This window comes from Podarcis vaucheri (assembly GCF_965113315.1).
Source record: "Podarcis vaucheri genome assembly, chromosome: 2".
NCBI lineage: Eukaryota > Metazoa > Chordata > Lepidosauria > Squamata > Lacertidae > Podarcis > Podarcis vaucheri.
In genome coordinates this window covers 62,963,291-62,982,483 of record NC_138760.1, presented here as the reverse complement: position 1 = coordinate 62,982,483, position 19,193 = coordinate 62,963,291, and the positions used below count along the sequence as shown (strand labels likewise).

Sequence of the window (19,193 nt, the reverse complement as noted above, 5' to 3'; positions counted from 1 at the left end):
TCTAAAATGAAGCTCAGCTTATTCACTACAAAAGGAAAAGAGCACCAACAGCTCATGAAGACAACCCTTTACTTCTTCCTGATGCCTTAGCCAGTCTGCAGAGTTTCTTCTCCTGTCACAATTAATTCACTTGCAACTGTCAGCTTCCAGAAGATGGCATCTTAGTACACAGCTTGCATGCTGCAGTCTGTCAGCACAGCAGTGAAATACTGCCTGCAAGGAAGAATAAATACCTCTGCCTTTCTAGGCTGAACTCAAAGGTTCCTGGATTAACAGTAGTAGTAGTAGCAGGTGACAGGAAGTGGAGCAAAAGAAAAGGATGACTCAGCAATCAGTCATCTTCCACCTTTTTATCTCTCTTTTGCTGACAGCGCAGAGCAGAAACAGACTGAGATATAAATGCCATCGGTGAGATGAGCTTAATCTATAAGAAGACCATTAAGTAGAGTTGCCATACGTCTAGCATTTCCTGGACATATCCAGAATACTGCAGTCAGCAGCAGTGTCCGGGTGGAAAGCAGCAGAAAGAGGGGGGGGGATCCGGGGAAATCCAGATATATGGCAGCCCACACTGGCAGTGTTGCTTTGGCCGGTTTCCCCCCAAACCCAACAACTTTGCCAAAAACAGCTCAACAACTTTTCTGTCTGTATTCTTACTGTTTGAAATATGGCCACCCTACATTAAGACATGCCCCCAAACTCCAGTTGTCTAGATCCTAGCCCACACAAAATGTGTTGGCCTTTAAAGTTTTCATTACACTCCAAAAAGAGAGACATTACAGTTAAATATAGTTGTTGTGGGGTCTATCTGTGCAGGGCTAGTGCTTCACCACACAATCAGTAAAAAGTATGGTCAGGAACTAGAGAGGCCTCATTAACAGTTCATAAATCATAGAGCTGAAAATACCTACAACATTTATGACTGCAACTCCATAGAGATGCTTAAGGACATTTAGATCAAGAGACTGAAACATGCCTAATGCTGTGTGAGATTATGGCCATCCAGTTCCACCCTCTCTCCCCACAACCACCATCACTGCAGATTCTTTCACATCTTACCACTCCGCAACATCTCCCCTACATAGCCCCAACAACAGTGTGTCACTGATAATGCAATGGGACTTTGCTCCCCTCTCCTCCCCTTCCTCCTCCCATCGGCTCTGGGGGAAGCAGGAGAGTTCCCAGAACAGGGTGCAGTGGGGAGAGAGGGAGGGTCATTCTGCCAGGCAAGAAGGAATGCTTGTGCTGATGATGTTGAATTCCTCCCTATGATTTAAAGAACAGCAACCACATTCTAGCTCCATGAGAAAATTACGATATAGACCAGGCAGAAACACAAGGCACTGATTTCTATGAAGTCAGACCACTGCTCAGTACTGTCTGTAATGACTTTCCAGGGATTCAGACAGGGAAATTTCCCAGACCTACCTGGACATGCCAGGGACTGAACCCGGGACCTTCTGCATACAAAACATTTGCTGTACCACTGAGCCATGTCTCTTTCCCTAATGCAGGAGTTCCCAAATAGTACCACCAGCTCCTTTCTCCTTTGCTTGCTTTGGAGGAGACCTGTAGTTTCCAAATACCACCACAAATTGGCACTGTGAATGGCTGGGGAGTGGTTGTAAGATCATCACTGTGAATGAAGAGGGTGAGGTGAGGAGAGGAAGAAATAGACCACTCAACTGGTCCCGAAGGCACCAAGATGCCATCTTAGCTAGCCTATAGCAATGAGAAAGGAAAGAATATTCCCCAATATTTTGGGGGAAAGAATATTCAAGTGGGTGTGCTAAAATGCCTCCCACTTACTATCTTAAGGCTGGATGGGATCTGATGAGCTTGCAACTTTATTGGAAGGAGTAGTTAAATTTCCACTCTCCTTTTCAGATATTGTGTTTCAAGATTTGGCCTTTCCCTCTTGAGAATAGGATCGGGCCACAACGGCAATGTCACGTGGCACAGCATTTCCCAGACATTTTTCTAATTAAATCATTAGAATTTTCTACCTAATCGCTTTATACATTTCCCAGGAATAAAGCTCGCATTAAGATTTAATAAGACTCAGCTCCATTCACCCCAGAGCAGCTATCCAACATGATTGCCTCTCCTAATGTTCTCAGCGATTCCTCAAGAGCCAATTGTAATGATCATTAAGAAATAAAGGCCCTTCCGCCGGGTATTAAGTGTACCTCTGTGCACCTGGTTCCCTGCAAATGATCCACAACTATACACTACCTAAGGAATAATAATAACAAAGATGCTAATTACCCCATGGCTGCATCCTGAGAAATTGTGTCATCAATTCTTCTGGGAGGAGGCTCAAACAGTACCATTTTCAAGAAAGAGACCATTCTCAAATGTTTCTGCTTTGGAAGCCAAGTAGCTCAGATACATGCATTGTGCACACCCACCATCCCACTCAAGCAAGACAGGGGAAGAACCCTCTCTCAGTAGCAGAGCAAATGCTTTGCATGTGAAAGGTTCCATATTCAATCCCTGGTGTCCCTAGATAGGGCTGGGAGCCTTTGCCAGTTTAGGTTGGCAATATTAAGCTAGATGGACTAATAGTATGACTTGCTGTAGAGCAGCTTCGTATATTTTCCCTTTCCAGTTGGCATCTGTTCCTCTTCTCTGTCACACATGCACATTGCAACCTGACACTTCCTGCCTTTGCTTGACAAGATCAAATGTAAGTTAGGAGCACAGCCAATGAGCCTCTGAGAGAGGTATAGTAGGGGTCCAAAGCGAAAAGCTGCGTGGCCTTAGAAAAGGAGCTCTTAGAATATACAATGAACGCTGCCTGTTTGCTATGTGGGAATGTTTTCTGCTGTCACATACATATTAGCATTATTTTGGCATGGGGAATGAGTCACAGTAAGCTTTAAAGATCAGCACTAAAAAGAAAACACTGTCAAGGGACTCTGCATTGCCTCAAGCAGTCAGCATTATTCTGTTGGAAGCCATTTTAGCTATTGAAAACAACATTCACCTCTAGGGGCAGGATCAAATGATGTGAAGAAAGATGGTCAAGACATGTCAGTGAAGAAGCAAGGCAATAACTTTATTGTCTCTCTTAAAACAGGAATAGAATAGTACCTGACTCCACCCCAAGTCCAATGGCACCAGTGATTAAGGTATATAATTACATGATCCACTAACATTTCTGGGCTGCTTAAGAACATCAACAAAAAAACAGCCTGTTGGATCAGTCCAATGGCTCATCTAGTCCAGTATTCTGTTCTCCCATTGGCCAACCACATGCCTGTGTGAAACCAGGGAGCAGAACATAAACAGAAGAGCCCCTCCCTTAGTTTCCAGCAACTGACATTCAGAAGCATTACATGTTTTGCCATGCTAAATCTCTGCTGGGGTTCTCTCACCAAAGAGTACTTGCCCCAAACTTGGATCTTGGCTTCCAATGAATTTTTCCGTCAGAGACTATGATCAGATTCAGACCTTATGGCATCCACATCAGTCAAGTTGTGTTCCCCCGCCCAAACCATCTGGCTTGATGAAGAGTTTTGGATAACTCGAAAGCTCACACCCAGTATTTTGTGACATTTTGACTGGCCTATTAAAAACATTGCTTCAGATCTCACAAAGCAACGGCACAACCTCTTTCCCAGCTGCTTCCTCCAGTTACAAACATTAAATTCTCTCTGCTTATCTCTTTGTCCTAATTCAAATGACCAACTACTTTCTTTTCTCACACACATACCCCTGAGCACACACCCTCACACCCCATTTTGCAGATAGATTTGGGGTTTTTTAATGAATGAGTCATTTATTTTCTCCCATCGAAGAAAGATCAACCAATCATCTCTGTTAACAAGCAATCAGCTTAACAAATATTGAACATCCATAACACTATTCAAGAGTGGACTTTTAAGCAAGAACGACTCCGTGTAATAAGGAGGGATACCAGGCATTCCCACCAACATTGTCTGGCACAGGCTTCCTCAACCTTGGCCCTCCAGATGTTTTGGGACTACAATTCCCATCATCCCTGACCACTGGTCCTGCTAGCTAGGGATCATAGGAGTTGTAGGCCAAAAACATCTGGAGGGCCGAGGTTGAGGAAGCCTGGTCTAGCACCTCATTTTCTTCTCTAGTCTTCTTTCACAGTATATTTGTATCTCAGGGGTGCCAACTTGAATAAGATATTGTGGAGGCCCAGATAAGCCCCGCTCATATAATCAATTACATGACGCAGTGCACACACACCATTTGAATAACAATGCCCATCAACTTTAGGAGGCCTGGCCCCCTCAAGTATTTTATTGTGGGGTCCAAAGCCCCCAAGGCCCCTAGGAGTTGGCTCCTATGTTGTATCTAATGTGTCTAGCAAAGTCCTTGCTCGCCTAATAATGGCCACTGAAACTCTTTCACTACCCCCACTCCCGCCAACTAGTTTTCATGGACTTTCATGGATCTTGCTGAGGGCCCCCCACCCATCTTTGGCCACTCCAGCCCTAAAATGTGAAATGGCATCATTAAACACCATCTCATCTCCTGGTATTCACATGTCACTTAGTGCTGATTGGCGCAGTCCCCTTCTCTTCCACTGTTCTGTGACCTCACGCCAAGGGCATATGTTCTTCCTTGGATTCTCACGCTTGGAAATGCAAGAGCCAACAAATGTCCATTGCCCCTGGCTCTGAAGGCCTTACCAGCTGCTCAGAAAAAGGAGAAGATTGCGGGGGGGGGGGCACTGGAGTTGAGACAGCTCAATATATTTTGCTTTGGTGTGCTGAGTCATCCTTCCACATTTGCCTATGTGGGTGGGGGAGGCTGGATAGAAATTGGTGGCAGGGTGAGGCAGAGGGTTATTCTTCTTCTCCCACTCGCAAGCTGGGAGAAAAACGTCCTTCATTCTTGTCTTTCCAAAGCAGCTTGAGCCAAGAGCTGCAAAGAGCTTTGCAGCCACTGCAGTAAAGAACTTCAGCTAGATTTCGCATGCACCCTTTTTTAGTGTAGTTAAATAAACAATGTGTTTTGTTTTACTGGCCCTTGGCCACCCTGTATGGTGCCAGTACTATAAAAGGCACAAATAATCTGTCCTTTAAAGTGACTAGTTCAAACCAAAAGAGCAAACATAATTGAAAGTGCGTGTGTGTATTAAAATAAAAGGTGCCGACCATTAAAAAACAAATGAAAAAAGTGGCTCACAAGGAGGGGGGTTGTGCTGTCAAGCTGATGCATATTTGGGCTGCTTCCGCAGGCAGGGAAATGGGACCCCGTGTCTCTGGCTGACAGAGGCAAAGTGTGTTGCAGAGATGACTCATTCATTTCACAGGGAAGATGATGCTATCTGCTGCGAGAGATCAGTTCTCCCGCTCTGCTTCTATCCTCCTCCCCCACCCCCTCAGGTGAACTTGCTACAGCATTCTCCTCCAGCAGTTATGAGCAGACAGATGACAGGGAGGAGGTGGGTAACGGACTGAGATTTAAGCAGGAAGCTCTGTCTGTTGTTAGCCTTTGTTAACAAGGAAACTGATCTCCCTCCTTCTCCCCCCCCCACACTCCCCCCCCTCGCCTACTCAGGGAGCAGGGTTTGGAAAATTACTTGGGATTCTGGGCCCAAGGCCAAAATGCCAGATGTGTGTCAAAGGCAGAGCTAGCTAAGAACAGGGACAGGAGCCGCCATGCCAGGACAAACAGCCCCACTCCATGCTTCTCTAACTGGCTTAAACCAACTAGAGCTTTCTTTTCAGATTTGGGCAAGATTCTACCCTGGTGCCCGCAGCACTGACCTTGCTTGTCCATTCCTCCCAGCAAGGATGATTTGATGTAGTGGCAGCAAGCAGTTATTATGGGGTGTATTTCCCCTGAGCATGCTGTCCTGTCTGTCAGCAATGTGTGAAAGGATAGCTTAGACTAAAGCTGAAATAAATGTTCTTCCCTCAAGTTCTCAAAATTGCCCCTTGAATTTTGTTGTTGAATATTCTCCTGTCTCTCAGTTGTCTAAATATTTCGTCTGCCCACTCTAAGAAGAATAGAGGTGTTGTCTGGAAACAATGTGCAAATAAAGAGTTGCATTCTCTTCCCAGCCCCTCTCACATACCCCTCTCACACACAAATACACAAACCTTTTCCAATCCCGCTTGTCCCTACAGAAGTGGCTTTTCTTATTTATTGTAGGTTGTTAGGCTTATGTTATACACACCTGCATGCACTGTCTGGTTGAGCCTTCTGAACAGGAATATGAGGTAAAAATACAGACCATACTGTGGCACCAGAATCCACTGTTACAATCCTCACATTCTGTATAGTTAATCTAGAAACATAGTGCATTGTTAAGCTATTGAATTTGCCACCAACTTGGGCAACTTTAAATGGGGCTCAGGCGAATTCATGGACAGTAAAACTATAAATGGAGACTAGTCATGATGTCTGTATACAACCTCCAGTATCAGAAGCGATATGCTTCTGGATATCAGTTGCAGGAGGGGAGGACATGGGTGGGAAAACTGCTATTGTGTTAATGTCCTGTTTGTGGGCTTCCCACCTGTATCTGGTTCATCAACGAGAGAACAGGATGCCAAACCAGATGGGCCTTGGGCCTGCTAAAGAAGGGCTTTACTTATGCTCTTTTTATGTACTTGGGGCTGTTACTCCTGCTTGTTCTGTTCACCAACCCCACTTAGCTTCCAATCTGCTTCCCACACACCTAGCCAACCACTGCTCCCTTTACACTTGACCAACTCCCTCTCCCAGCACACCCCCACTCTATTTTAAAGGAGAGGGGCAGGCACATCTGAGAATGGTTTGCCAAACCATTTTTGGAAGCACCTCCCACCCTCCTTTAAACAGTTTGCCTTGGCCCCCTGCCCCCTGCCCTGCTTGCTCAATCACCTGCTTGCTGTTTTGTCTTCACACTATTGGAGGCCACATCAACTGCAGCATGACAACAGCATTGCAATTTTATTATACAGCCCAGTAAGATAAGCAGAGAAACCATTGTTTATTGTTTGCATGCTGCTAATGTTTTTTGTCACTGTTCTGAGGGAGCTTATGCTGGTATTTTTTGTTTTTGTTTTCTCTGTATAAAATATTAATGTCCTCTATGATCTCCCTCTTCCTTTTCTATAGTATAATGTATTTATGCATATATATTTGGACCAATATAGGCTGCTTAGAGACCCTTTGGGTCTCATAACTCAACACGAGTTCACTACTGTCATGGACTGACTGGATGCAGAGGAGCGATGGGAGGCACCAGCTGGGGGAACCCCCAAAGGAACTCTGAAGGGAGGAAGGCTCAGAGCCAGGGGATAGTTGATAGGTCGATGGTGAGTGGTCAGAGGGTGAAGAGGAAACAGACTTGGAGGAGGAGTTGTCAAAGCTGAAGAGGCAACAGTGAGCAAGAAGAGGCTCTGGCAGAGAGCAGTCCAGACTCAGAGGAAGGAGAGGAGTGGGGGCGAGAAGATAGAGATGAGGGAGGCTGCAGAATCTAGGAAGTCTCCTACTCCTCCTGCAACCAGCTCCCCTCTTCCCATGTCTCCCAGAACATGCAGAGAAGTGAAGAGAGCGGAGTGAAGAGAGACAAGACAAAGGAGCCTTAGGCTGCTAGGGAAGGAACCAGAGGAGGAACCTTAGAGAACGGTGGGAAGGCAGGGATCTTCAGTCCTCACAATTGCCTCATTGGAGCAAGACCTACTGGGAAGAGTTGTTCTGATTACTAGGTCTGTGCTGTTTTTGTTTCTTTGAATAAAGAATTAACTTCACTGATCAGGGTTTTTTTTATTACTGACTACAGCATGGGTAGGCAAACTAAGGCCCAGGGCCCGGATCTAGCCCAATTGCCTTCTAAATCCAGCCTGCGGATGGTCTGGGAATCAGTGTGTTTTTACATAAGGAGAATGTGTCCTTTTATTTAAAATGCATCTCTGGGTTATTTGTGGGTCATAGGAATTCATTCATTATTGGGGTTTTTTCAAAATATAGTCTGGCCCCCAAAAGATCTGAGGGACAGTGGACCGGCCCCCTGCTGAAAAAGTTTGCTGATCCCTGGACTACAGCTCCTGACAACTGTTTTATTTTAATTTAGTTCAGATTTTACAGTTTTAACTCATTTTTAAACTCATTTCAATCTCCTGTATACTGCATAGTCAAGTGGTATATAAATTGTTGAAATTAATTAATTAATTAATTAAAAATATGATTCAGATTAAGATCTCAAGCATAAAGGTGAAGCGTCCATGCAAGTATCTGACAAGAGTAACTACGTAATTTATGGCTTAATTCTACCCTCCTTTTCAGAGGCTCTAGCACCAGGAAGAACATGCAGTGCATCTTCTCGATTGTGGGAACCACACACATCCAAGCTTATAAAGAGCTGCTTTACACCCAGATTAACAATCCACCCAGCACAGTCCTGAATATTTTAACTGGCAACAGCTCATTAGAGTCTTTCCCAGAACTCCTACCTGAGAGATCCTTTCACCAGTATTAAACATGAGACTGCATAGATGCACAATTTAGCAAAATATAACTGAGATATGTACAGGTCCTGGCTTCTTATAAGCAACACAAAGTCTCTCTGTCTGACTGTCTCTTTTTCTCTGTCTCACACACAGCCTTTACTGTGCCAGCAGAATTGTGGCTGTTCTTAGGATGCTGCATGAGGACACAGGATTCTGGCAATGCACAATTATAGGGCCTGTTCACATATTTTGTGCACAAAAGAACATTCTCCATCTTTCTCCCAAAATAGAGTCTTGTCAGGGAAGTTGTATGAAAATATACCTTTTTTTTATTTCCAGAGAGAAAATAGGAATTTTATTGATTGTAGGCAGGGGCTCTCCATGAAGTAACTGAGAGGCCCAACTGAAGTATTTATTGAATCATTCATTTATTTTTATTTTTATTTTTGTATATGTACTACAGTCTACCTTTCAGCCCACTAGGAGTCTAGTAATGTTATCATTAACAAAGATGTCAGGGGTAGGAATACGTAGTCTTGCAAGAGATGTTCAACAGAAATAAATATGGTGCAAGTTAGCTAACAAAGTAAGAGTTATTCTGTTAAGTTGTGGGCGAACATAGCAGATGACACAGTGATTTCTCCAGAGAAGCTCTTTATTGTAAGCTGGACAGAACTGAACAGCAAACAGCTCAGCTGGCCTGCTTTTATAGGCAGCCGGCTATCAACATTGTAGCAACAACAACCCAGGCTTTCCCGCCTAAAATAACTGACGTGGACCTGAGTGAAAACTATCTACACTATCCCCCTGCTGGCCCAGGGTGAAAACTTTAGTACATAACATATTCATTTCATTTATTTATGAAATGTATATCCCACTCTTCTTTGTAAAGGACCCCAGGTCCACTATTCTGATGATTGTTTCAAATGTGGAGAGTCATACTTTTAGGGCAGGGATTAGTTTCATCCCAAACGAAGGGAAAGAAGTCATGGAAATGGATGGTGTCTTTGTGATCACCTGTGTGTTTGCAACTGTGCTAACTGAGGGAATAATAATAATAATATTTTTTATTTATACCCCGCCCTCCCCAGCCAAGGCTGGGCTCAGGGCGGCTAACAAGCAATAATAAAAACAAGTTGAATGAATACAACTTAAAAACAAGATTAAAATACAACAATTAAAATATTAAAATGCAGCCTCATCGCAGGAGGAGAAAGGAAAAGAAAAAAGAAAGAGGGGGAGGGGATCAAACTGGCTCCAAGCCAAAGGCCAGGCGGAACAACTCTGTCTTACAGGCCCTGCGGAAAGAAATCAGATCCCACAGGGCCCTGGTCTCATGAGGCAGAGCGCTCCACCAGGACGGAACCAGTGTTGCAAAGGCCCTGGATCTAACTTCCTTAGGGCCCGGGACCACTAGGGTGTTGCTATTTATGGACCATATTTATAGAGATCCATCCAGCCCCAGCAGTGCTGCTTCACACAATCTCCAGGTTCTAATAAGCTCATCATATTGCTTTTCACAAACATCTCCTTATAACACCCAACTTTGCCCATGTACAACAGTTTTTCTACAATGCTCACACAACTTTTTCTCCTGGGTCATTGATGGTTTGAATGCCCCAGCACCTCATTGGGCCCCACACAGAAGAATTAAATGTTTTGTTGTTGTTTTTTAAAAAAACAAACTTGCAATTGATGCCAGATAGTAATGTGAAAAGGTCACACCCATTGCTTTAGTGCTGACTAAAATGTGATTAAATTTGGTGCCACAGTCCTGCTCTGTATGAACTGCATATTTGATGTTACAGCAATACAGCATTTCAGTGTGCTTTGTATATTTCCTATGAACTGTGGCTGAAACAGATGGGCTAAAATTTATTATAGTGCTGATGACACAAGAGGAAGGGAGGGTTCATATACCATTCAGACAGTGTCATTAGTGTCCTTGAGAGTGACTTCACAGCCGGATGAAAGATATTGCTTCTTCACATACAACTGTTTCCTTTCCTCCATAGGTATTGCCAAACACAAATAATGTCTGAAGACATTAGAAGTAATTGTCAAGGAGGTAAGTACTGAAAATAATTTGCAATTCTGCTGCTGTTTTTTTGATGCCAACCAGCCAAGCGTAAGAGACTTCAGTTCAATTTTATGAAAGTGCAAATTTAAAAATAGACCCTGGAGTCAAGGGATATTGACTGTGCCAAGGATAAAACATTTTGCAGCCCTGGCCCATATTACGTGACTAAGGCTGGTAAGCAAATGTCACTTTCTCAGACCAACAGCTTGCCACTTTTTTTTTTACACGGATCTCACACTGATATCAAGAATATCAGATATAATTAAAGAAGCCACACACAGGGCTACAGCAAAGCATCCCATCAGATTTCATTCTTAACAAAGTATTTAATCTGATTAAACAAAGGAAGTCCTTCCAAGGTGATCAAAGAGCCTGAGATTTAGGATTCACATGAAAACAAAACTCAAGACTAAAAAGAGGTACCAGCAGGAATCATAGCAGGTAGTACAAAATATGAGAGCCAGTGAGGTCCATTAACATAATTTGTTTGGGTCATGCAGGCAGTCAGTCAGTCAGTTAGTTTTATTGCACATAGCCAAAGGCTGCCGCAATGTACACAGAATCATTCAACAGTTAAAGGGAAATATGCTGGGTTAATACAAAAAACTTAAAACATTTACCGGTATATTATCAAGACATTACCTACTCTAAATAGAGTTATAGAAGTACCTTAATATACAAGCTAAGACTTTAAACAATAAAATTTATAGGCTAAAATCACCACATGGCCACTAACATATTAAAAATAATGTTAATTAATACAATGTACAATTAAATTTGGAGTTTGGTGATAAAGAGAGAATATAGCTTGATGTAGGTAGGGTCAAATAAATTCATCTCCTTTACAGTTGGTGGCTATCTTGGCTATATAATTTGCTATATAATTTTCCTAGCGGCAGTTGCAAAGAGTGCTACACGCCAGGTCACATACTTATCTATGTCTGCGAGGAGATCTAAAATCATGTCAGGGGGGTTCTAGCCAGGGGACCTTGTCATTGTAGGTGCTAAAAATTATTCTCTTGCTTCATTATATAAGGAGCAGCGCAAGATATAATGCGTAAGGTCCTCTACTTCAGGACATCCCCTAATGCAAACACGTTTGTTTGTTGGTATGCCTCTGTGTCTCCCATTTCTATTATCAGAGTTTATTGTATTTAATCGTAACTCTGTAAAAGCTTTCCGAAGTTGTACAAAAGTCAGTTCATTAAAACAAGGTGTTTGTTCATGGGCCTCTCTAAGTTTAAAATATAATGGGGCGCATGTGGATGTGTACATAAAGTTTAGGTCATTTTTAATTGCTACTGCCCTTACAGTTTGTTTAAAAATATTTATCTGTGAATATAAGGGAAGTTCTTTGATCTCGGTCACTGAGAGGTCATATTTGCCCATCAGTTGGGCAGCGTGATGTACCCAGTTTTTAAGGGATAATCCATTTGAGAGCTCAATCAGGCATTTTTTTTTGTAGTGTAGTGTTGTCCATCTGTTGAATTCTAAACCAGTAGCAGAGGATCTATTTGGCTCTCTATGCTCAACATCCGAGTTTCCAAACTGAGGGTCATGCAGTCAGCTGTTGCCTCATCGTGTGGTGCTACTGGGTGTCACAAACTTTCAGAGTCAGTTATCCCAGAGTCAGGGCAATTTAAAGATAGCATCAGCATTAACTTTTGCTTCTCTAGTTTATATGGAACTTCCTCATTGTTACCCTAATAAGTAACTTGTTTGCATTTTAGAATCACTCCTAGTTGGCTTTTTGGTAAGTTGCAGGAATAACACAGCTGAGTGTTTCTGCGGAGAGGCAAATTTCTGTAGGTAAGGCCCTAGTTAAAATGTTCATGCAATGAAGTTTAAACTTTGGACAGATTCACTCCTAATTAGAGCCAAGGTCATGGTATGATGGCTGTGAGACGAGCTCAGGATCCTGGGCCGGCTCATCCCTGCTCCCTTTCTGTCCTCAGAACATCCTGTTTTGGAGCTTCCCGCTGGTGGGGAAACTGCCAATAGGCCTCTCATCTGCAAGTTCAGCCAGCAGAGCTGAATAGAGGAACACCTCGCCCAGCCCAGCATAAGGAGGTTTGGACAGCTCTGCCTGACAAGAGAATTAGTCACTGGACCCTGTTTTATGCACTCAAATGCAGTATTGGTTTGAAAATGTGAGCTGCCATATCTTAACAGAACTTTAGAAACGGAGATGAGTCAGGCTGCAGTCTGGACTCTTGACAGAAATTTCGTAAACCTGACTTGGCTTGCCAAAAAAGCTGAAGAAACCAACTTGCGTTGACTTCAGCCCCTAAAAAATGGTCCTTTGTCAAAGGAGTTGTGACTGGTTACACTTGCCAGAATCTGCTGAAAAACTCAGCTTGTTCAGATGAATATAAAAAAAATTGCAAAATGAAGTGATCCCAAAGTTCCCTTTCCCCTTCACTTGCTAACTAAGCCAACTGTGTTGCTACATCCAGAATGGCTCAAGCAAATTAATAAAAAGGCCCAATTCATTCATTACCCTTGTTATGAAGCTGTTGCCCCAAATCTGCTCGCTCATGGCTCACTCCCACACCACAGAGATAACTTTTTATTCATTCATTCATACATACATACATTTATTTTCATTTGTGAATTGCTTCCCATAAAACATCCTGAAGCAATGTAACAATAAAAACATAAAAATACAATTGTAGTCCAATCTATATAAAGACTTGGATAAAAACCTCCACTTGTTGGAAGAGGAAGATATTGAATAGGTCCTGGAAAGATGCTCCCCCAAAACGGATATTTAGGTAGCGTCAAACTGAGTGCTGTCCTATTTACAGGTACTGTATCTGAGGCTAGGGATTTATACCCAAACAAAGATGATAGAAAAAGAAGATAATTATAAATGTAGTTTTTAACAACACTGCACAGCAGCATGTATATCTAGGTACAGTGTCAGGCACACAAAAGAATATTCAAACATACTCACATACTCACACTTCTGTCTTAAATAAGAATTCTAAACTAAAAAGGAGGGAATAGCACTAAAAACAGAGAGTCTTGCAAAGTTCACCTCTTCTAGTGCCGGCTAAAGTACTCCTTTTATATATATATATATATAATTTTTATTAAATTTTCTCTTTTACTATTTTGAATACTTACTTAAACATCCTTAAAATATCAATATCTTCCCTTCTTCTCTTTCCATGGTTCATTTTGCATACTATATATCCCTGCATATTTTACATAAACTAAACCATTCAGTATTCCATTATTACATCCATCAAAACTTATTTACACTGTTGTATTTATCTTAATGCTGCCAGCATTTTCAAGTGCACACAATTCCCCTCCGTATATTTAATAAACATTTTCCAATCTTCTCTTTTCCAATAAAGTATTCTTCTTCTCTTATTCTATATGTTAGGTTTGCAAGCTGCACATATTCCATCAGCTTAAGTTGCCATTCTTCTTTAGTTGGGACCTTGCTCATTTTCCATTCTGGCTAAAGTACTCCTGACACCATGTGAGTGTAGACAATAAAAGAGCTGTGAGTGACCCAGGCATTTTGCTCAGGAGTCTATGGCCAAAGAGATTTCAGGTCTTTATTAGTAAAACAGGGTCACAGGCACAGACCCTTCGCAGAGCTTTAGGTTTGAAGTCCAGCAGCAAGTTTGAAGGTGTTCCTGGGGTGCACAGAGAGGAAACCCAGAGGGGATCTCCAGAAAGATGGCATATAGGCACAGAAGTCATGGAGATGACACACACACAGAGCAAGGTTAAAATCTGGGCTTGCAAGGGTTTGTAGGGGATTCAAAAGTGTGTGTCAGTGAGTTGGCATGATAACCAATGAGAAGGGGGCAAAATCCAGGTAGGTGTGCTTGCGCATAGGGGAAGGGGAGAAGAACCCAGTCTTAAAGGTAAGAAGTAGATTGGGACATGTCCACAACAAGGGTGACTCATCCAGGATGTTTGCATAGTGGACAGTCCTCCTGAATGGATTTACCTATTAAGAACAATGACTGTGGCAAACAGCTTTCTGGTGAGTCATGCTGTTTTACATACAGATGCTATTGTTCTGCTGATCTGCATCTACATTTTTGTGGATTTTCTGATTGATGGAGGAAATTTGTCTTCAGATGCAGGGGCTTTTAGATGCCAGAAGTCTGCCCCAGCTAACCTATTGTTTTCCAGTCATTCTATCTTATTAGAATTATTGCATGTTGGCTTTCTAGTGAGTCAGACGAACTTTCTGGATCCTCGATGCTGGCAAAAAGATCAAGCATAGGAAAACCAATGGCAATACTACACCTAAGGTCAAGCCAGGGTCTTTCGCATTAGCCAAACTCATCCTTGGTTCACTCCTGACACAACATGGAGGCTAACAGCTAAAACCTCATATCAGGAGCTCCAAAGCGCAGGTGAAGGCACAATTCTAACATCACACAGAATGAACCTCCTGATCAGATTGCATTTGTAGGGATGTCCTTGTTGCAGATATTGTGCAGTTTGAAGTGCCTAGATGCAATAAATTTGACTCCTTTTGGAAAGGAAGCATTGTCCAGACCCATGAAAATGTTATTCAAATTTTACTAGCAGAACTGTGCAAAATAAAACAGAAGCATCAAAGATGCAACCAGAAATATCCAAAAATATCCATAGGCACTGGCTCAGCATCTTACAAAATATGACCTATAAGCAAAGGTCTCTCTTTCTCCTCTCCACCGCCTGCATTCCAGCCTGCATTGGCTCCCTTCAGGAGAGCTTCCTTTACATCTTCACTCCATGGAGTTTGGGAGAAAAGGACTCAAAGGCAACTCCCTTCAAAATAGAGATTCGCAACTCAATACCTTCATCACCTGATCAAAGGTTCACTCACATGTTAGCTGCCAGAGAACAACCATCAGTTAATAATTAACTCAGCAAGAGCTCAGAGTACTCTCCTTGTCTTTAATATAGCCCCATAATATAACCTTTTCACCAACACACTTTTAGCTATTTTTCATTTTAGAACTTCATTAATATACAGGTGTTTTCATTTCAGTGTCAATTAAGTCAATTATACTTAACAGTTCTCACCTGTAGAGTGCAGTGATCAGTTGGGTGTGGAAGGGATAAGGCAATATTTTAGGTACCCTGGTACTGAGCTGTATAAGGCTTTATTATAGCAGTGCCAGCACCCTGAACTTAGCCCAGTGTGGATGTTTGGAGCACATGAGTAGCCAGGATCACATGGATACCTCCTGAGCAAGCATGGGCAGCCAACCCTAAGAGACAGTGGCCTGGGTAAGTACCCACGAGTCAAACTGCTTATGAGATCCTGATAACTATAAGTTACTAATGGAATGTGTGAGCCAGCCCTGTGGAGCTACTTTGCAATAGCAACTGTACCACAATCCTAATGGGGCCTGCCCTGAATGGATTAGCTGGGGTAATTAAAATGGGCGACACCATGCTACAACTTCCTTCTGAACAAGCAGCTTCTGCCTGGAATTGTGCCCAGGTGGTGCTGATTTATGGCAGCTACCAAAACACTCGTGAACAAGGCCAAACAGGCCCCTCAGAATGATTAATGTGAACTGTCTGGTTGAGGAAAGAACATCCATATGAAATTGCATGTTCCCACCATGACTTCGTATTTCCCCAAATGATCACTGGTCACAGTGAAGTTTTAAAGGGAACATTTTCAGTTAACCAGCTTGGGGGAGAGGTCTTACACCAGGGGTAGGCAACCTAAGGCCTGGGGGCCAGATGCGGTCCAATCGCCTTCTAAATCCGGCCCACAGACGGTCCGGGAATCAGCGTGTTTTTATATGAGTAGAATGTGTGCTTTTATTTAAAATGCTTCTCTGGGTTATTTGTGGGGCATAGGAATTTGTTCATTTTTTTTCTTTCAAAATATACTCCAGCCTACCACATGGTCCCACGGCTGAAAAAGTTTGCTGACCCCTGTCTTACACAATCATTAAAAGCCCACCCACCCCAATCTAGTAGGACTGTATTGCCACATATTTTGAAGAAAATGAAGCAATACCACCTAAAGAAGGGGAGTGTAAGGCCGGAGACCCCAAAGGCAGCAGGGTTAGATTACAAATTTGAGTCTAGAGTCTAAAATTACCTACCTGCACCCCTGTTTTGGAGCTCCAGGAGAAAAGGGCACTGTGAATAGATGGTAGGAAGCAGGGAGGCAGCTGCTAGTTTCCAGAAGTTGCTGCCTCATGGGACAAGAGCCTCTCAGTGAATAAGGTATGGGGACTTGGCAACTCAGGGTTGAACGCAGTTGGTATGGAGGAAGAGAATTCTTAAGGGGAAGAGGGAAATTCTCAGTCATGATAATATGATACAAGAAGTGGTTTTTAACTCTCAAGGCACACACCAGCACATAAGGCATGATTAGAGTGAACTGCCTCCAGTGTCGAGATTATTCCAAGATGGCTTATTTTGTGGCTTCTTCCATCCTTATATTTGCTGACCCTTTGCGGCCGGGATTTAGTTTGTTCTTTTGTAATGTTCTGTCTCATCTCTGAACATCTTAACTAGATGCTGGGAATTTGAATGCAGAATGTAATTGTGTAATATTGTTTGATGTAGAAAAGATCAGTTTGTTTCCCTGGAAACAAATGCCTTCTCATTTGTAATGCACCACCACCTGAGCGCCAGCATTCTAACTAATGGGAGCTCCCACTCTCTGTTGCTAATTGCAACTGTGGGAGATGGTCCAGGATTGCAGAGGGCGTGCTGTAATCCCAGTTGCAAACAGAATCCCACGTTTATGTTGTTTTTAAATTTTATTTTTAAGACATGTATTTATGGGCACCTAATATTTAAGTCTTAAGCTGTTACCTGGGGTTAATGACAAGACTAGGGTTGAGCAAACAGTGCTTGGTTCTGGTTGTGCATTCAAGTTGCAAGCATTTGGTGGATCAGGACTATCTCTATAATAGCAGAGATGGGGAACCATTTTCAACCTGAGGGTCCCATCCCCTTCTGCGGGCCATATGCCATTGGTGGATTAGACCAGAGGCAAAAGTGAACAGAGCAACAAATGTGAATTTTACCTTTGCACAGTAGGCTTGTTCCTACTCGCATGCTACTCTCTATCCTCCATCCATGCAAGTGAGAAGCATTATTGGAGTTGAGGGGCACATTCCAGCCAGACAAGAACCCTCATGGAGGTTGTAAAACAGGGCCATTGAGGGTGTGTGGCCTGGATATAGTTCTTTGGGCTAGACAGAGAGGTCTGGAGAGCCACATACTATCGAGTAGCCCAGTTAGACCCCTGAAATTGTGTGTATCAGGTTGCTGAGAGAAGTATATTGTGAGGTGTGCTGAATGAGCTCAGAACAGTTCCTCCTGAAATCAGATATACTCATTCATGTCTCTAAGGCAGGGTGAGGAACCTGTGGCCCTCCACATGTCTGCCTGTGCCTAGAGTAGAACCTATTATGTCAGTTGCGCATGGGCTCTAGTCCACAAAAGCTCTGGCCACAACAGAGCAGTTAGCCCCTAAGTTCCACAGACCTTTGTTACTCTTAAAAAGATGGAGACAAATCAACTTTCGCACAACCTCACCAGGATTCCTTTTCATTTGACAAGGAGACTGTTTGGTACCAAAGCAGCTACTGGAATTTGAAGACTTCCCCTCCTACCTCTTGCACTGCAATCCTGAAGTCTTTGAGGCACACCGTGAAATGGAGGCAGCCCTCAGGTTTTAAATGTCAGTGCTGTCTTTACAGCAGCTGTGGATGATGGATTTGTCTCTCTGGCAGTGGGAAGGGCCTTGGCACTGCCAGGGCCTGATGAGTATTGTGGAGCATTGGCGTTTACACAGCCGTTTGCTGACTCATGGACAGAAATTGACAGAGAGCAGCTGCCAGAAACTTGTTTTCCAGACCAATTTTCTTGTTACTTAGAAAATGTTACCTTTTAAGGATGAGTAATAGGGAGAGAGTATGTGTTTGTGTGTCTGACAAGCAAGGGAGAAAGAGCAAGAAGGAAAGTGATAAAAATGTAATCCAAAACAACCTGATTGAATTTCAAGTTAGATAGCTCTAAGTGTCCAGAGGCAAGTGTGTCCCTATGTAATCTTCATACGCATGTTGCATATTAACAGAAATGGGTCTCTGTTACTTGAAATAGTGTTTTCGTTTGCCAAGGAATCTGGTGGTAGGGGTGGCTTGTGAGTGAAGTATAAGTGTTTGTGGGCTGTGTACACATGTAGCCTTTGAAATGCACTGAGGGTTTTATTCACAACATGCCTTTGTGCATAATGGTTTGCAGTTGTACACACCTTTATGAAATCCAAAGCAGTAGCTCCTGTCTGTGTTGTTTATAGAGACAGGTGGGCATGTTTTCAAAGTAGCATGCAAGCTAAAGGTAAAAGGACCACTGATCATTAAGTCCAGTCGTGGACGACTCTGGGGTTGTGGCGCTCATCGCTTCTGGCGAACCAGAGCAGCGCATGGAAACGCTGTTTACCTTCCCACCGGAGTGGTACCTATTTATCTACTTGCACTTTGATGTGCTTTCGAACTGCTAGGTTGGCAGGAGCAGGGACCGAGCAATGGGAGCTCACTCCGTTGCGGGGATTCGAACCGCCGACTTCTGATTGGTAAGCCCTAGGCTCAGTGGTTTAGACCACAGTGCCACCCGCATCCCTGTAGTATGCAAGGGTGTCCTTTATTACGCTTTCCCTCAGTTACTGTTTGCACATACCATTT

At 43.1% G+C, this 19,193-nt stretch overlaps 1 long non-coding RNA gene across 2 annotated transcripts; it reads left to right on the top strand.

Moving 5' to 3' along the window:
* Positions 1 to 7,327: 7,327 nt before the first annotated feature.
* LOC309525939 lies at positions 7,328 to 13,502 on the top strand. Of its 2 annotated transcripts, none has more exons than XR_014216590.1 (3): positions 7,328 to 7,685; positions 10,442 to 10,494; positions 12,462 to 13,502. It is a non-coding gene; the product is annotated as an uncharacterized lncRNA (long non-coding RNA). The 2 variants fall into 2 exon arrangements; XR_014216591.1 differs by lacking the exon at positions 7,328 to 7,685 and adding an exon at positions 8,610 to 9,012.
* The last annotated feature ends 5,691 nt before the right edge of the window (positions 13,503 to 19,193 follow it).